The sequence below is a fragment of the Arctopsyche grandis genome, chromosome 1 (assembly GCF_051622035.1).
Source record: "Arctopsyche grandis isolate Sample6627 chromosome 1, ASM5162203v2, whole genome shotgun sequence".
Taxonomy (NCBI): Eukaryota; Metazoa; Arthropoda; class Insecta; order Trichoptera; family Hydropsychidae; genus Arctopsyche; species Arctopsyche grandis.
The window spans coordinates 30000060-30019552 of NC_135355.1; the positions used below are offsets into that span (position 1 = coordinate 30000060).

At 33.8% G+C, this 19493-nt stretch overlaps 1 protein-coding gene across 1 annotated transcript in view; it reads left to right on the forward strand.

Moving 5' to 3' along the window:
- smash (smallish) overlaps window positions 1-19493 on the forward strand; it is a 138608-nt gene that overhangs the window by 13247 nt on the left and 105868 nt on the right. Inside the window, exon 2 of the mRNA XM_077428180.1 lies at window positions 18098-18146. The gene's annotated coding sequence lies outside the window, so the exon portion shown is untranslated. The remainder of the gene's footprint in view (window positions 1-18097; window positions 18147-19493) is intronic.

Below are 19493 nucleotides of genomic sequence, written 5' to 3' on the forward strand. Positions count from 1 at the left end.
AAAAAGGAGTCGGAGTCGGTTGATTTGTTACGACACTCCGACTCCGCTAGAAATGCTCCGACTTCACAGCCCTGTTTATTACCACGATCTTATTGGTCTATTCAGATTGAACCATACAAAATTTACCTTAAAGTTTTCATATTGAATATAGCTTTTCGATTTATTTTTCTTGATGGTGCTTCGTTTAGTTTGTTGGAATTCTTAGTGCTTTTGTCAATTGTGATATGCCGATATTTCCACCCACATACATCCTCCAGATACCTTTCACGCCTCCATCCACTTGGGGTCAATATTTCTGAGTCGAGGTCATCATATACACCACTAATATTGCTAACTTGAGAATGATCTCGACACTTTAACGGTAATGCTTATTGTATTGTACAAACTCTACAGCTGAGGTGTTAAATATCAACGGTAAGCCAAAAAGGAGAAAAGATGGGGAAAAAAAACAAACAACGTGGCGCCCATATTGAGTGTACCGGTTAGCCTCGTTCTGGGCCGCGAATCAGGATCAGGTTTGCAATAATGCAACTCTGGTTTTGCTAACCTATGTTTCAAAACCGGAAATCAAAACTGGGATAAGTTGAACCTTTTTTTTTCTTTATTGGTATTTCGGAGTACGCGCGTGATGCTGCATTGATTCGAAGTTCTCCTCCTCTGAGAATTCTTAATTGATGTCTTCTTCCATCGACAATGGCGAGCTCTCGAGTTTATTATCATATTTTTGCATATGTCTTTTACTTGAGTACCCATTGTCCTCCATCGATCCTTGTTCGTCCACTGTGACGGAATTATAATTTGCAAAATGAACAGTAATTACCGAAACGTGTTATTTTCTTCGGCTTTTGTTTATTGTCTTTATCAAAATAATGTATAATTTTTATTCTCAAAATGTTTCACGTCTGACCTCAACTCTGGACTATGATGTTGACCTGAAATGTGTTGATCCATTTTATATTCTCAAAGTGTGCATATGTACATTGTACATATGTAGAGCGTCCACTTTACCTTAAAAAATAAACGAAATATTATACATATATAATATATCATCATCATCTACAGCCTCCACTCGTCCCTGTTTTGCACAACTCTCATCCATCTCACCCCACACATTTTCTTACTTTCGTCTACCAATCTTCTCTGTGGTCTTCATTTTACTCCTTTGAATTGTCTCGGGTACCATTTTAGTACTTCTTTTGTCCACCTTTCGTCCATTCTTCTAGCCACGTGGCCCGCCCATTGCTATTCCCTTATCTTTTCTCTATCCATTTATCCATTACCCTTGTCATACTTCTCACCCGCTTATTCCGTTTCTAGTCTTTCTTCGTTACGCCAAGCATACAGCGTTTCATACTTCTTTGAGAGCATTGGACTTTGTGTAGCATCTTGGCGTTCAATGTCCAAATTTTTCATGCGGCAAAGTGGCATTTTTGATTTAAAAACGGCATTCATTCGTCCAAATGCACTCCATCGTAATTTCGCACGTCTCTTTATTTCTTAAGATGAAACTTACAATCTATTTCAATCTAAGATACTGAAAATTTTGCATGAAACCGTTACAAAAATCAACAAATAAAAATGATGATTTATTATTTACAAGTGAAATTATCGTGGCAGAATTTTTTCACCCGTAAATATACTTAAATAATATTTACGTAAATAATTTCACATATCATCCGAAAGTTTTCGCCCCACATATAATTATCAATTGGAGAGATCTAACGCCCAAGAGCTATTGTATTAACCGTTCACGATTTTGTTGCATGGAAAGATCGCACGAAGAATGGCGTAACCGCCTTGTGTAATTAATCAATATTGCGCAATAGTTATCGTAACTTTGAAATTGCTCTCGATTTTAAAACTTCGGACTATCTCAAGAGCAAAAGTACCCCTAAATTCGGGCCACGTTTGTCAATCATATGACATTCACTTAATTTCATAATGAGGAACCATTTCTGCATAAATTTGCTGCCTAAAGCTATTTAGGGCGAAAACACACTGAGTGGTATGTGACGTCACGTCCTTGCCTTCCCGCTGTGACCCTAAGCATTGGGTGTTCCCCAAACAGAATTCGGGTGTAGTTGCACGTGTAGAATGCATATGTTTGGGAGGTCGCACGTGTATGCATATCCATATGCAACTGACAAGTTTCTTCTACATTTCTTCAAATATGGGATTCAATGATATCGATCACTGTCAAGCATGGGTAAATACAAGGATAAAACATATCACCGAAAACAATCCAGGGGGTAATTTTTGAGACTGTGTACTACGTACCACGTACCACAGAGTGTGCTTTCGCCCTTAATCATTCGTTCAAAATTCATAGTGGTTCTGGACCACTCCTACATACATACATTATTATTTACATAGTTTTAGCAGTTCATCCCTGTATTAGAATTTTCATAAGCGGAATTCTTCCTTATTTCACAACCCCTTCTCTCCCTCGTCAATATTATTGGTACGCACTTGAGATGCAAATTATCTAGTTAACTGTGCGTCTCTAGTTTTTCTAACATGTTGATTTGACTGTTCAGCCATTATCCGATAAGGAATTGAAATTGACATGCTCGTTCTAAACAATGTTTAATTAACGCTTTGCTCTTTATAAGGTGCTTGTCAACTTTGGGTATTTTTTTTACGGCTGTCGCTCTTTGGCACAAATATTTTTTTTACATAAATATTAATATCGATAAGTGTATTCACGAGCAACAAAAACATAATATTATTAACTGTATTTTCGTTGTTTTTTTTATTGTTATTATTATTATTTTTATTTCAGTTTATTACATGGGATCGAAAGATTCTCCGGCTTATTATAATCGCGCGCGTTGTTTGACCCCGTGCATATAATTTGATTCGAAGGCAAAACCGATGGTTAAATTAAATGCGAACACCGTTATTTCGAGTTGTGCGTAAAAATTCCATGTCGACGAACTCGTTCCATTACGTATTCCACACATTCGACTGTACCTATGCTGTGCGTCTTTACGTTTTTGGACCACTATCGGTCAATTTTTTGTCGACCAGTGTTATTCCCGCTGAACTGAGTGCATACCTTCGCCTGTGTTTTAGCTGTCACTTCCTCTCCCCTCAGTTGTATTTCGGTGTTCCATCTGGCGGAACCGGAAATCATTCTACATTTCTACAGGGGATCCTTGCATTCATTATTTTCCAGACGCGCACATATGTACGTACTAACTATTCTAATACTAGCCTGTAAACTTACAAATCGATCAATGTGTTAATTGTAGATATGTAATTGCAAGTTTTAGTCTGTAATTGAAATCGTCTCTTACTCATATTATGTATATGTACATATATTTTTGATTTTTTAATGCTTTTTATTGTTTATAAATTATGTTCATAATAGGAAAAAAGCTCAAAAACTATCAATAATAGTTAGCGAAAATCATGACATTTTCCGTCAATATACATATGTAGGTCATTTTGGCCGCCTTATATTTTATGAAATTGGTAATTTTTTGTGTTCATATATAACTAAGAAAGCTCTCTACGACTTTGATTTTCAAAATAATCACAGGAGCATGAAAAAAATTATGATTTTCTGAAAAAAACGCTTCCCCCATACAAAAACCCATTGCGAGCGCTGCACGTTTTGTATGGAGATTTTCGAGCGAAACGACGACTGAGTTTTCGTTAATCAGTCAAAACTTATCAGAATCGACTCAAATAAACCACAATGAGTGAATATTAGGCGGTTATTTTTTTAAAATACTAAAATTAGATATGTATGTATGTATGTAAGGTACATACATATATGCAAAAAAAAAAATTCTAAATTTTCAACGAGATAAATCGAATATCCTTTGCCTCCGCACAGGACATTGTTGTAAAATCAATGATATTTTTTTTATTTACATCGCAATTTTTCCACTAGGTTCATTCAAAATTGCGTTTGTCGCTCGGGCCTAATTTTCATGTACATATGTAAAATAGCTTTTAAACCAAAATTTAGTGTAGAAATACATATAGACATACTTTGAAATCTGGATAAAATAAAAATGTTTGATTATTGCACAAATATGCTTCAAAAGCAAATTTTAAATTGTCTCAAATTTAAAACGTTTCGTTTTTTTTCGATTTTAAAATATATCTACATTTTTTTTTCGACTTTGGGCTGATATAATACTTAAATTAACTTTCAAAGTCTTCCTTTTTTTCAAAATCAATTCCATTATACGCCTCCCTGTAAGCAAATTTCAACTTTCTTTACAAGCGTGTCTAAAAAATGTAAAACAAAAAAAAAGTCCATCTACATATAATAGATTGCAGAAGGAGATTGCTGTAATTTAGTACTATTCTAATCGTTCCACATCTGTCACACTTTTTGTATGAATATCGATAGTTGCAGATAGTACTTACGTGCCTCGATTTGTAGAACACACCTCTCGAACAATCACGTTTAATGGATGATGGTGTATAGTTATCGGTAATGTCAACCGGAATAGATTACAGTGTCATTCGTCCATCGCGAATAATAATCACTATTCCCATCGAATGTAGATCACCACCTGTTTTCCTAATTGTTTCCGACTACGTTGTATTTAACCCAATTAGTAGTGCGATTACGCTTTAATGAACACATCGTTTCACTAAATTATTCCTTTAGAAACGACATAGACTGTACATATGTAAACTTTCGATATATGTATCGTTCGATTCCAAGTCGTATATAGATATATTAAATTATTATAGAATACAAAATTAAATATAAACGAATTATATCATCATCATCATCAAGAGCCGTAATGAGTACGCACAGTTCACGGTACAACTTCCGTTTCACTTTTCAGTCACTTAATGCGAATTTCATCTGAAGTGTATAAAGTCATTTATAGTGTATAACACAGTAAAAACGTGCTAATAATAATGATGCAATGATTAATGCATCTTGGTGTATTTCCATTGTTTAGTGCAGACCTCAATGCAACTGACCCATTTCTGTAACCATATCACCTGCCAATATTGAATTATTAATGTTTTTTTTTAATATATTAAAGCTCTAGTTTTATATTATAGTTTCGGGCATTTCATGTTTGATTTTTTATAAAGATAATAAACCTAGACTCATGGTTCGATATTAGAAATGATGTCCTTGTAGCGTCAGTTAATTATACATATAATCAATTTCATAGATTAATAAAAACAACACACGTGTCATAAAAAAACCGCGCGTGCCGTATCTACGTTCATATGTATCTCCCCTCGTTATACCGAAATAAATTCGTTGTGTGAAGCACGAACCGACAGTAAACAGGAACAGGAGCATTATACCAACGACAGATGGATACTAAAACGGGGGTGCTTTGCATATATTTTTAGATACTTATGACTGTTACTGCAAAAAACGATCGATTTCGTAGTAAATATATCGTATAATACTAGCTGGAGCGATACTAGCGTCACTGATTCTCAAGATACTACATACATACATGTGTATGTATGTAATATTTGATCTTTTGCGGATGATGATTATTCTCGAAACAGAGCTCGTTCGATTGCTCACGTGTCCGGTTTAAATTTAAACCGACAAAAGTGTCCAGTGTCTATAAATACACATACATACATGCGAACTTGTGAGTGTGATTGACGCAATAGGCGTGTCGTAATATACCTAGTTTGTTCGATTATAATTCAACTGTTCTTATATATTACAATAGCACCTACATTATATGAATAGTGTACTTTTCTGATAGGAATATGAACCATATAATCAGTCTTTGGTCATACATATGACCAGCGATTTATTTTTTTATAATACATAGTTGGAAAAGGCAGAATGGCATAGCCGATGAACAATTTTATATTTTCCCAAAATGCCATTTCAGGTTTCCCCTGAGTAACATCTATGGCATTAGACTTGTATATAATAGTACATATGTGGGTATTAGGTTTTGTAAACTCAACATATATAGCTCATAAATCTTTTTGCTTACGTCACGCGATATAAAAATACGTACTTTTCATATTATACGATTCCCGATTCCGATTTCGACTTCGGGTTTTATAATTTTTTTATTATTTTTTATTGCATAATTTAATTGGCATAACCGATTTCTGTTTCAGTTCCGATTCCGATTAATTGTTACTATACATATTGTAACTTTATTTTAAATTATGTATCAATTCGAAAGCTCCCGCTAAAATTTCAATATACTATATAACACTATATAACCGCTAAAATTTCAATATACTATATATATATAGTATTTAAATAGTGGTGATATAGTCGGTAGAATGGTTTTTGCCAATTTGATGGGGAACCGTTTCAACAATGAAATCAAATAAATTGGCAAAATTTGATAGGAAAAGATCGACTTAGAGTCACAAATATCCAAGTCGGACCGACATCACCGTAGAAATACTCGAAATATATTGTTTTCAATCAAGGTCAACCCACGGCAACCTCTCGGTGGTTAGCATTAACGCAACCACCGAGCTATACTGCTCGCTTAATTACGATGAAATATGTCTGAAGAATTTACAAGTGATGACGTATGGATGTGCAACTTGGACATTGAAGGCCAAGTTGCTTCACTCAAAAAAGAATGGAACGCTGCATGCTTGGCATAATGAGGAAATACAGGAAACGAAATCTTGGGTGAGAATTATGACAAGGGTAGTAGATATATTGAAGAGATTGAAATAGCAATGGGCTAGAAGAATGAACAAAAGGTGGACCCGATAGAACGCAAAATGGTAAAAGGAAGAGAGGGTAGATGAAATTAGGAATATGTGTGGGGTGAGATGGATGAGAATTGCGCAAAACAGAGATGAGTGGAAGCGTGTTGGAGAGGCCTTCGTCCAGCAGTGAATGGTGAATAGCTGTAGATGATGATACGCACACTAAAGTTTTCCGTTTAAGTATACTGCTGGCCAAATTTAGTTTCGAAATTGGAGCAAATAAATAAAATAAGATCAATTTGTCATATTGATTTTGGACCAAATTTAAGAACTAAATTTAGATTTTTGAATATATATACCTTGATCAAAACAGTCATTTTTGGGATTTCAAAGCAGGTGCAACGTCGTTCTCCACTTTCGGGTATCTTGGACCGGTTTCAACTAAACCACATATCTGATGTACAACAACGAGTAATTCATTCATGCGTAATTATCGAATACCAAACATTGAAGATTACCCAGCATAGCTTGTTTAAAAACTACATGTATGAATAGATACAAACCTATATTTGAATAATTTATTTATTTATTTATTTAATAGTTTTGGACCATTGTGGCATTACAGGAAGAACCTAATGCGCCACAATGGCCTACATTTGAAAAATATATAAAAACAAGTACATAATATACTACATATTGTAAAAAAATAAGTCAGCACTGTTATGCGTGCACCGGTACGTACAATTAAACTTGGCGAAGAGAAAGGGAGACATATACATTATATCATTTGCCATATGTTAAATAATAATGTAAAGTCGTAGATTTAACGAGAATCGTAAAAGTTAATGGCGTTTAGCTTCTGCTGCACGGGTGAGTAGTGACTTGTAAGTTAAATTGCTAAATGGGCATTCTTAATCTGGAAGTGCACGACCGCCTCCATTTCAGAGACAGAGGTCGGATCCCTTGAACTAGAGGTCATTGGGTCAAAATGTCAAAGGTATAGTTAAACACAGTGCGGGCTAAACATCTTTTCGAGTTAGCATAAGTGAATACATATACTTAACTTTATTTAGGGCACGTTGCTCGCCTTGTTGGGTCTGTCACGAATATCAAAATTAAATGAACGATGTAAATCAATTCAAACCAATCAAAGTTATACTTATTGGGCAACGTGTCTCATAGTTAATGGACCAAATATGATTTTTCATTATCTCTGCTAATGCTTTAGGCGAAATGTTTGAAAATTGTTGTGAGATCTGTGTCGCAAAAATAGGACACGCGAAGACGAACGTACCGAATTGATTTTTCAATTTGAGAATTAAATCAGTACATATATTGTAAATTTATCTTAATCAACCAATAATATTTGACCAATTTATACTATATTTAATATGTTACATATATGAACACTAAATATCTATGTACTTACGTAGAAACGTGCTAATTGAGGGGTTTGTTAATCATCATTATCATTCACCATCCAGTAGTAGATGAACACCATTCTAGTCTTCTTCCATTCCTACCGTTGCATAATTATCATCCACTATGTTTTTTTTACATTCGTTTATGGTACATTCTACTTCCCTTGTTTTCTTATGCAAACTCTTGGTTACGATTCCAGCACTTTTTTTTGGTATCCAAGGTTTTTAAATGAATGTATAATTTCGATGATCCAAATTTCTTTGTAAGACACACGTGACTCGAGTGGGGCCATCAACATCTAGTGGTATTCCAGACCGATCAGAGTCAATGTCCTTTCTATCTTTTTGGGAATACTTGGAATGCTTCAACAGCACTCTCCATACACCAATATAATGAGGGCTAATCTTTTCCAATAGCCAAGGAGCACGTATCACCCATCTGCTGCTAGATTCTAGTAGTGCATTTAAATGAATTCAAAATGCACTTGTGTCAAATAAACTAAAAACTATACTCCCAGTAAGCGACGTAAGCTTGAAATTAATACGTGAGCGGAATATCCGTTGAACTTCAAAGCATATAATTACTTAATAAACATTGTGACCGTCGAATATTTCAAAGTCGGATAGATCCGTGTCTGTTTGTGATACTCCTATGTGATATTTTGTGTTTTGTTGCAATCATCATTAAGACAAAAACGCTTCGTTATTTTGCGGCGGAACGAAAAGGTTGAAATGCCGAAATGCCAACGGCGAAACAAAATTCCATTAAGGAAACGGGTTTGAAGAGAGATGATCGCTTTGGATGTCATTAGCGAAACTGTCCAGTTGCTGGAATCGGACGGTGAATTGAAATGCGTCAATTAGTAGAGCATGACATTATTATATCAACAACGTTTCGATGATGCAAAAGTATGCAAAGTGCGTTAAATCATCGCAGAAAGCAAACAACGCGGAATCATCGGTGAATCAATCTCAAGGTTGATTTTAACGCATTTGGTGCGGATTCAAAAATAATACTCGGAGGAAGCGTGGTAATTTTAAAACTAGCCATGATGACGCAATGTGATATCTCACATTCTAATTGGAATTATTAATTAATTTAGTGCTAACCAGAGAAATGAGTATTACCAAAATACTGACTAGGATATGATGTAACAGACGATTATCAAAGAATTCAATGTCACTATGAATTCAATGATAGGGCTTATATGTCAGAACTTCCATCTTACATATTTTTAGTCCTGCGAAATTTATTGCAGCTTTGGCCCAATTCTGCCTAAATAAAGCATGTTAGCTATTCCTTATAGACCAAATCTAATTTTTCCCTCATATTGACTGTTTGTTATATATATTTCTATTAAAAATATCCAACCACACGAGTATATTGTTGCTATTCGCTGTTGATGTTGTAATATTAGTGATAATATGTAAATACAAAGTATGGGTGAGAATAAGTAGCGTGCCGTGAAAATCTCTGTTTTTGTCGCACAGCTTTAATTACATGTGTGCGAGCAGGATACAAGGGGTCTAGGTGACATCATACCGAGTCCCCTTGTATCCTGCTCGTGCACACATGAGCAAGGCAGTGAAACAAAAAATAGGGAGATTATTACGGCACGCCACTGGTGAGGATAATACATGAAGTGGATAAATTTGGAGGAGGAGGTACACATACATACATGAAGTACATGACCAATAATATCTAAATATAGGTACTATGTAATCATTAGAAACAATAGCATTAATAATATTTGATGCAATAAAAATTTTAAATAAACAGAATATATATGTAGTATGGAGCATCATGCATCTACAGCCAGCACCAATATATAAGAACCAGAACCATGTACAAAATATCCCAACGAGGCCCAAATGGAAGGGAGAAGATCAAAATTCCATTCATACATCACATGCAATTATAAAAAATAAGGATGAACGTATGCTATCATTTATCATTTATTTATTCATCATTATTTTAACCTATCTGTATAGGTTAAAATAATGATAAATTTTGTTTCTGATAAGAGTTTTCCTGTCCAATTCCGACTTCTACCAACAAACGTTCAAACGTCTACAGCTAAAGTTGTTTGAAGAGTAGTTCACATAAGTTAAACCGCGTTGACAGGTTATCACGCCTCTCTAGGAAGATCTTCTTTGATCCAAGTCCTCCATTTACCAGTTACGCCACCTAGATGACAAAAAAATAGAATGAAAATAGCAGCAACACTAGTTTTGTACGCAACATTATTTCCAACTTTTGCTAACCGAGTAACGGCATTAGACTTGCATCGTCTCGTCTTCGAAGAAAATCCACATTTTGTAACTGAATGACTTTGTCTCTGTATCCGAAGATCAATGGAGTCGTTGTTGTTGTTGTGGTTGCGTGAAGTTCGATGACCCCCTCGAGGACTCTTAACACTTACATAAGAACCACTCGAATTTTTAAATTTTGTCTTAATCGAATCGAGAGCGTTCCAATTTTTAACTGTATGTAACTTCATCTCTTGGCCATCTTTGAATGGATGCGTTCGTACCGTTGCCTTAATCGAGATTAACAGTTTCCGAATTTACTGCGCTTAAACGGCACACGATTTACCTGGGTGAGCTCGGTCCGAATTAACGGGCTAACAATTGCATAATTGCATACGGCATTTTTAGTATGTATGACGAGGTCGTTAATAAACTGTGTGGGCGATAGCCTGTGGCGGTAGATCTTGGGGTTTCCTCGTTGCATATCCGACAATAAAACGATTATATTATAACAGCCTTATTTCTCAATAAAAATTGTTGAATTGATCTATCTTGTTGTGTTAAGACGAATTAAATCGGTAACTTAATTGATTTTTGTCGCCTCGCTACACATAAACGTTAATTTATAGCTGTATATATTTATTGAAATGGGTTTTATTTAGTATGTACCTCTGAAACATTTATACTACTATCCATAATCAAATTTAGAATATACAGTACATACCTACACGTGTTTTAGACCTTACATACATAGGTAGGAGCAGTCAGAGTATCTTAAAAAAATGTGTGCATGAGGCTGGATATGTATTATTATGTACATGTACATAGGTATACGCCCAGATCTACCAATTTTAGGCAAGGCCGATGGTATTTCAAATTGAAATAATGTTTTTCTATAAAAAAGTATTCTTGTTATGTTGGAATAAAACTGTCTATAGATACTTAATCTGTCATCAAAAATATATGATAAGACAAGTGAATTTAATGTTCATACAGCGAATGTATAACTAAAACGATCACATACATATGTACATATATCATTCTCCTACTCCACGCACAATATTTGATTAGTAAGGTAGAAGATATGTTTATATATCATCATCATCATCATCATTATACAGCCATCCAGATGAAGGCCTCTTCAACACGCTTCCATTTTTCTCTGTTTGAGCAACTCTCATCCATCTCATGTCACACATTTTTCTGATTTCATCCACCTAGCTCCTTTGTGACCTTCATTGCACCCTTTTACATTTTCTCTGGTACTGTTCGTGCACTTCTTTCGTCCGTCTATCGTCTGGTCTTCTAGATCTGTAACCCGCCCATTGTCATTTCAATTTCTTTACTCTCACCATTACATCAACCACCTTTGCTGTACTTCTAACCCACGTATTCCGTTATGCCAAACAAAGCGTTCCATACTTCTTTGAGTACACTGGACTCTATACAGGTCGTACAAATTATGTATAGTAAAATATTCCAACAGTTCAGTTATATGAAGTCGGAAAATTTCAAAAATTTTTGGATTCTACCTATTGATATGTGAATTAATCACGTCAGTTCATAGTCCAACACTCTACGGCTAAGCCCTGCTGCCGTGGCTCAACTTTTTTCAACCTGCAATGATTCAATAATGAATAATTTTATACATTGGATTATCAAATTATTTAAATCTCGGATTAAAGTGTCACATTGAATTTACTGATTTTTGTACCCATTAAAATTCAGTGGGCCGACGTGTATTCCGAACTAAACGTTTCTCCGACGCCTACACCTCTAATATTTTAATTAGTGTTACCGCTCGGCCATTACACGGAATCATCTGCCACTAATAGAGTCTTGTGCCTAAATTAACTCAATCAATCTCCAGAGCATCTCCAACTACATGTGTAACAACGGCACGCGCTGATATCTTCGAGTAATTACCGTCCATCCAACCAAGTGACTTAATCTTCCGCGATGGAAGATGACCCTGTTCGATATATTGTATATGTACACACAAAGTACACTCGTCCCTCAATTTACCCAATTTCTCTATATTATGACCATTCAACGTCGGTCAACTGGTGCATACCAACTACAAACAGAGACATTATGCAACACGCTTTGTATTTCGTATAAGAACATTAAAATATTATGCATAAAATCGAAGAGGAGTGCATCTCGAATAGACAAACAAACTTTTGCTGTGTTTTTGAAACGTTTTGTGAAGGTGAGATATTTCCATCATCTCGGCGAAATTGCAAAACAGCCATCTGATATCCCACGGGTACGCACGTGAGTGTATGAGTGTGTGATACGTTCTTTTATTTACAATAAGACAATAGACAATGGTTCTTTAACTTTCAAATTCTACAACACTTTCAACAGCGAGAAAATTCTCTGTGCTAAGGAAAAATTGTTCCACGAACGGTGTCTCCGTATTGAGACTTACGTTATATTTGTATATTACATTTCAATTATTATAATGCATTGCAAACCTTATATGCACTTGCATAATTGTTCAACATTTTTCATATATGTATCTAGGGTTGCTTATCCTAGTAAGGAGAATCCTTTCTTACGTTAATTTATGATTTATAAATCTACTCGTATATATTAGCTTCTTATTGAAAAGTATCCTATTTTTTTTTGTTGTTTTGATAAATTCCATAAAAGGCTAAATAATGGTTAGACATATCACATACGACTTGCCACTCATTCTAAACTTCAAAATAAGGTATAATATCATTATATGCACATATCTGTTGTATTTTCAATATTATTGTAAAATTATATGCAAATATCTGTTGTATTTTCAATATTATTGTTTGATTTATAAAACATCATTTAATAGATATTTTGCCGATTTGACAGAAGTATTATATGCTCTATTATACTAACTACATAAAAGAAAAATAATTCTGTGCATACATACTTTGGTATCCCTAGCCAAGTAGTACAATTATAGCAGTTAAATAGTCAAAACATGTTTTATTGTATGACTAACAATGTTCGCATGTTTCATTTTATTTACCTAACCAGTTTTAATATGTATTTATGTGACTAACTTCAAGGTAATCGACATGTTGTTACTAAAAGTGCAAATAGAATGATGCGTTCACTCATGTGTGCAATATATTCAAGTGTAACAAAGAAACAATGATATTATGTTTTTCTAACATGTTCATGTATGTACATATGTATGCTAATATATTTTTCACGTATATACATACATACATATGTAATATGTTAAGCCTGTCTTAAACTCAGATTCACTATAGATACAAATGCTTAGTATCAAATGTATGTAATTCGGACTATATAAGAGCTAATTGGATCATCAGGATGTTGAAAATATTAAAACCAAAAATGTTGATATGTTATCTTTTAGATAACTCGGATTAATTTAACTACATAGTTTGGTTTGTTGCAAAATAAACTGACACCATTCAATCTTTCGGGCCAAAACTACAACACGGATAACGCAAAGTACATACATACATATGTACATATAATATAATCAAACTCCTGCATACGTTTATATATTTTTCTTCTTCATTCTTCATTCGCACTTCTCCAACATTTCATAATACGAATAGCACCAATTAAATGGGGAATATATAATTGAACTTTATTTAGGTAATCACTAAGTAAATGGAACTTAAATTTGACTACTTTACACTTAAAATTAGATACTATTCACTTGGTACACCTTAAATGAATTTCGTATATATTTAACTTTAATATAGATACATACGTACTATTCACATGGTACGCCTTAACTTTAATTCACTACTTGCCTCTTTAAATAGGATACTTTGCACTTTAAATTTAGATAATTTTGTCGTAGTATCACGAATTTTTAGTTGAATAGTTTTCAGTTGGAAATTTAATGTTTTAAGATATTTTTGGAGAAAGATGATATAATTTCATGTTTAAAACTGAGTAACCAAGGGTCATAAGGAAAAATATGGTTGTTTTAAGACTATTTTTATTAGAAAAAATATAATCATAGACAATTTAAAAATTACTTTTGTTTCATTTGTAAGAAAATAAATATTTAAGTCTGTGGCATATGTACATACGTATGTTTATACGTACATATGTTGTAAAATACGCGTTTCACTTACTTCCTCTTCACTTTCTGAATCATAATTGTTGGTAAATTCAAGTAGATTGTTCATTCTCTATCTTCTATAAATCGTACAATAAGAAATAATCAATTAATTTATAATAAATATAATTGTATATGTATATAAATTCGCTTACCAGATCAGCAAAAACAAACAACGGTAAAATAATCAATGTAACGTTCAATTTGACAGATAAAAAAAGGAGCCTGTGGACACAAAACGTGCTAAGTATCCGTTTTTAAGTTCAAATAAATTAATACAAGTGATAATAATTTTTCTCATGTGCAATATACATTTGTATTTGTTGAATGTGTACATTATTTTAACGAAAGTTAATATGATCCAAATTAAAGTTCAATTAATAGTCACCCATAAAAATCAACTACTGACTTGTAAGAAATCTATCTATTCTTTTACCATCTATAATATTTTGAAGCACAGATGATTCAGTATTGTGTAGTAACAACAACTGCTACATTTGAAACGCTAGTTACTTTTACATATAAATTTAAATAGATTTTTCATACAGTAGCGGTAAATGGTTACAAAATCCAACTTCAATGAAAGTGCACTGTAGGCGAATGTATGCATCTACATATGTATAATATTACACGCCCACACCCTTTTCCGCTTGTATGACCTGGTGCATTCGGTCGATTCGTGTGCGGTCAGTTCGACAACAACAACAACAACTGCTTTGTAATGCATTCACGGTGCATTGCCCACCGTATAATATTTAGGTGAGGAGTCCAAGTCACAAGGTACTTGCATGTGTACTGTTGAGGGGAGTACCTCAGTTACCTACATATAATGCAATCCGAGCCCTAGCCGTTACACGCGATGCACTCGAACGATTTAATTACATCTCTCGCTTCCTAGAGGTTAATCTGCCGCCGGTTTTTAAAATTCAACCTGTTTGTTTATTATGTCGGCCATTGTTGAGGTGTTCGAGGTCGCAGTTGCGTTGCATGTCGCCGGTGCAACGTGTGACGCAATTGCAAAACGTTGATTTTGCTATTTGTCCGGCGTTCGTTTTCACACCAATGACAATAATATTATAATAGTAATCGGTCTCTCCATTGTATCTTATCGCATATTGGGAAACTAAATTACATAGTCGGTTTGAGATACATACGTTCTTGAGGTATGTGATTATTGTCACTGCTTAACCTTGACCGGTTGAGAATTGCACGCAGTTCGAATGGATTCGTTTTGCTATTGTTTCAACTTGTAATATTGTTATGTTTATAATATAATAAACAATGGAATAGATTCATCTGTCGTATTAAGGTTTAATTGCATACTTTTAGAAGGGTTGCGGGACAATCTGTTCTAACATAAATGTATATGTATGTAAGTCTATAAATTAACATAACCTGCCGATAGTTCGTGATGCTAACAAAACCCAATCCACGTTAGTATTTTAACAACCGCAACTTCATGAAAGTTTGACAATACCTTTAGATACATAGAGTGCAGAGGAGGTTTCTCAGATGTATGTACTTACATACATATATTGGTTCCCGGAAAAATGCACTAAATTGCACTGAATAGTAGCGCAGTTTAGAGAAGTCATAATTTTCAAAGGTGCATTTTTCTGCAATATCTCGAGTGCATTTTTCCGGTCACCACATATATTATAGTTCATCGTCGCTATCCTTGGCTCTATCCTATCTGCCCAGTGCCTATCTGCTGGGAGCTCTAGGTTATATATAATTCCCTCGAGTATAATCTCGATTATCCGGTCTTATGATTGGGAGTACAAGACCGGACAATCCGAACTATCAATTTTTGATATTGTTTCTATTGTCACTCAAACATCTGCATAGCTCATGTGTTGGAAACCCGGATCATTTGAATCCAGATCAAGCCACTCTTCGATCAACATTTTCAAAGCATTTTAAATTTTCAGATATATCACTTGCCACGATCTCTTTAAAATCTGATAAATTTATTTCCATGTTAGTAAGAATCTTTCTCCATGATCGAACCAGTGTTATTGGTTTTACTCTCGACCAAAATTTTGCTATTTCGTGTATAGCATCCTCATTTTTGCCAAAAATTAATCAAGTCGTCATCTTCCCCAGCCAGAGTTGTTTTTTATAAGATCAACATGGTGATGATGATTTGGTCATTGATGATGATGATTTGGTCCATATTAGTGGTAAAAATTCAGGTATCATAAGACCATCGTTAATCGGCAAACCGGATAATCGAAAGTACGCTGTATTTGGGAAAACATTTCAACAAAGTACTAGTTGGTTTGGAAAGTAATTCAAATTTTTGGAGAATTGAGCTTCAACGCTCTCAGCTAAATCGGATACATTAGATGCCGCAGTTTGTTTTCTACTCCTGTGGCACGTACCCATTTGATGGCTTTGTCGCCTGTTGCAAGGGGCATCAAGCTCCTCAACAAGATTTTTGTTAGTTTGGATTTGTTTAATCTAAAATATTCTTATTTAGTTGATTGTTTTATTTGACATAGTAAAATATGTTCTAATATTGTATTTTTGTTTTTATATACTGATTTATTTGTTTCGTATTTCATATTATTTTCTTAACCATAGTGACGGTTTAAAGCTATTCTGTAATGCCTCTGGTAAAATTGTAAATAAAATAAAATAATGCTGCGTACTGTGGTCATATAAAATTTGAAGTATTCATGACTATATATGTACGTATGTACATGGTTACACGACAATTGGTGCAAGTCCAAAAGGTTCAACGACAAAATGTACCCGAAAATTAGTGCATCGATGTATATGGTACTTTTTATCGTATAGATCGCGGATGTTATTAAATTAGTATAAATTACAGGTGTTCTCAACCGTACCAACATATTCTTATTTAAATTGAACAATTACATTTTAAGCGAATGTCATTGTGACTCATTGAATATCATTTTAAGATGTCATTGAATTAATTTAAATGTTAGGGGTTCTTAGCCGTATCCAATATTTACTTATTAAAATTGAAAAAAAAACTTTCTAAGCGTATGAACTGCAGATTACATTGAATTAGTTTATATGGCAGGCAGTAAATTAAATTAAATTAAATTAAAAGGCAGTAAAATTTTGGAGACGGTTGAGAAGCCCTGCCATAAAAACTAATTCAATGTAATCTGCAGTTCATACGCTTAGAAAGTTTTTTTTTTTCAATTTAAATAAGTAAATATTGGATACGGTTGAGAACACCTGTCATTTATACTTATTTAATAACGCCCGCGATGTATACGATAAAAAGTACCAGTACAAAATACCATATACATCGATAAACATAATACAATAAAAAGTTACTTTTTACACTAAAATAGGAAAATTTAGGATTTTTGAACATTTTGTCGATTGAACATTATTTCCGTCGACATTTTGTCGCGGGTACATTTTGTCGTTGATCCTTTTGGACTTGCACCAATTGTCGCGTCCCCTATGTACATATGTACATTAATTCATTTATTTTGTTAGGAAAATTTACAGTTTTATTAATTACAAAATTGATAAGAAAAAATAAATTAGAAGAAAAACCATTTTAAAAATTTTCGCATATACAGAGGTGAAAGAAATTAATCTTGATATTATTATTAGGATGTTATGTACATATATTGTAAAATTATGTGATATCAGTAATTTTTATATTAAAATGCAATTTTTATTTTGTTCACAGATTACAAATACTCCTACTTCTGCGCCATAGTAATCAACTTGACCAAAAAGTAAGTCCACATATTAATTCAATTTGAAATATTGTCTTTTTCCATCGACAGATCTTGTAATGATGAAAACCCAGCTTGGGAAATAAGATAATATAAAAATTGAAAATTTTCTTATATGAAGTCTAATTTAAAATTGTATGAAGCTTCATCTCATAGAATTTCTATTTCATATAAAGGCACGCTTTTCTTGGGGCTGAATCTCACACATTATTGGATCGTAAAATATAATCTTATAGGCCTTCTATTATAATCGTTTGATTTATGAAGACGTACAGTCAAAGGATAACGACGCTATTTGCAACTCGCTTCAACCACTAAATCACTCCCTATATAAAGATGTCGCGCATACTTCCACGCCAGCGCTTCTCAAACGGCGATAAGTCGCAATTAACACCGCAGCGTAATTAAGCCGATATCGACGAGCCTCGTTCTCCATAAATATTAATTTGCTTTATCTTTCGTTCAAGTTTTAGTATTTACGTTTCCGCTTTTATCTACATACATATGTGTGTACAGACGTATCTTATGGGTAAATACATTACTCGCTACTACTTTAAAATCCGAGAACAATGGAAATTTCGAATAGTTTTTGATGAGTGCATTTATTTAATAATGGCGCATTGTGTATTAAGTGATTTTTATTGTGTACTTCAAAATTGAAACCGTTCACTTTTTGACACAGTTTTTGAGGCCTTCTCCACCCTCTCTCAGTTGTGCAATTTCAATATTACTGATCATTCGTTCGCTTTCGCAATAGATAAAATACTGTAAATGATATATATTGTAATTAATAATTTTCAACCGCTAACTTTGAGACTAAATGTAACCTTACTTATTAAGTTGAAAGTATGGTTTTATTTTTCAGAAAAATAAATGAATATAATAATAATTTTTTTTACCCGAGTCAAAATATAGTTAAGCTCTTATTGAAAATGTCTTTAATGAATTAGAAATTTACTTATTTTTATTGAATGCTTCTATTTGTGTGTGAAGGCCGTTCAAATTCCGTTGACACATTCAATGGAGTGTGTGACATTTCTTGCCCTTTTTTCGCACCAAAATACGACAGACAAAGGCGTACGTACGTACGCTGGCTTATTTCAAAAACATATTAAGCATAATTGACTACAAATATGTGCTCTATTCAAGTAAATCGGTAAATGAACTCTACATAACATAATAAATATCGTGTTTCTTTTCGACCCACTTAGCCACGCTTTCATCTCGTAAATTGATTGTTTAAATTATTGCAAAACTCACTATTAAATGTCATTCAATTATGCATATCGAATGCACATTTTAAAACTCGTCAAATTGACCTTTTCAATTCAACAGTGAACTCTTCGG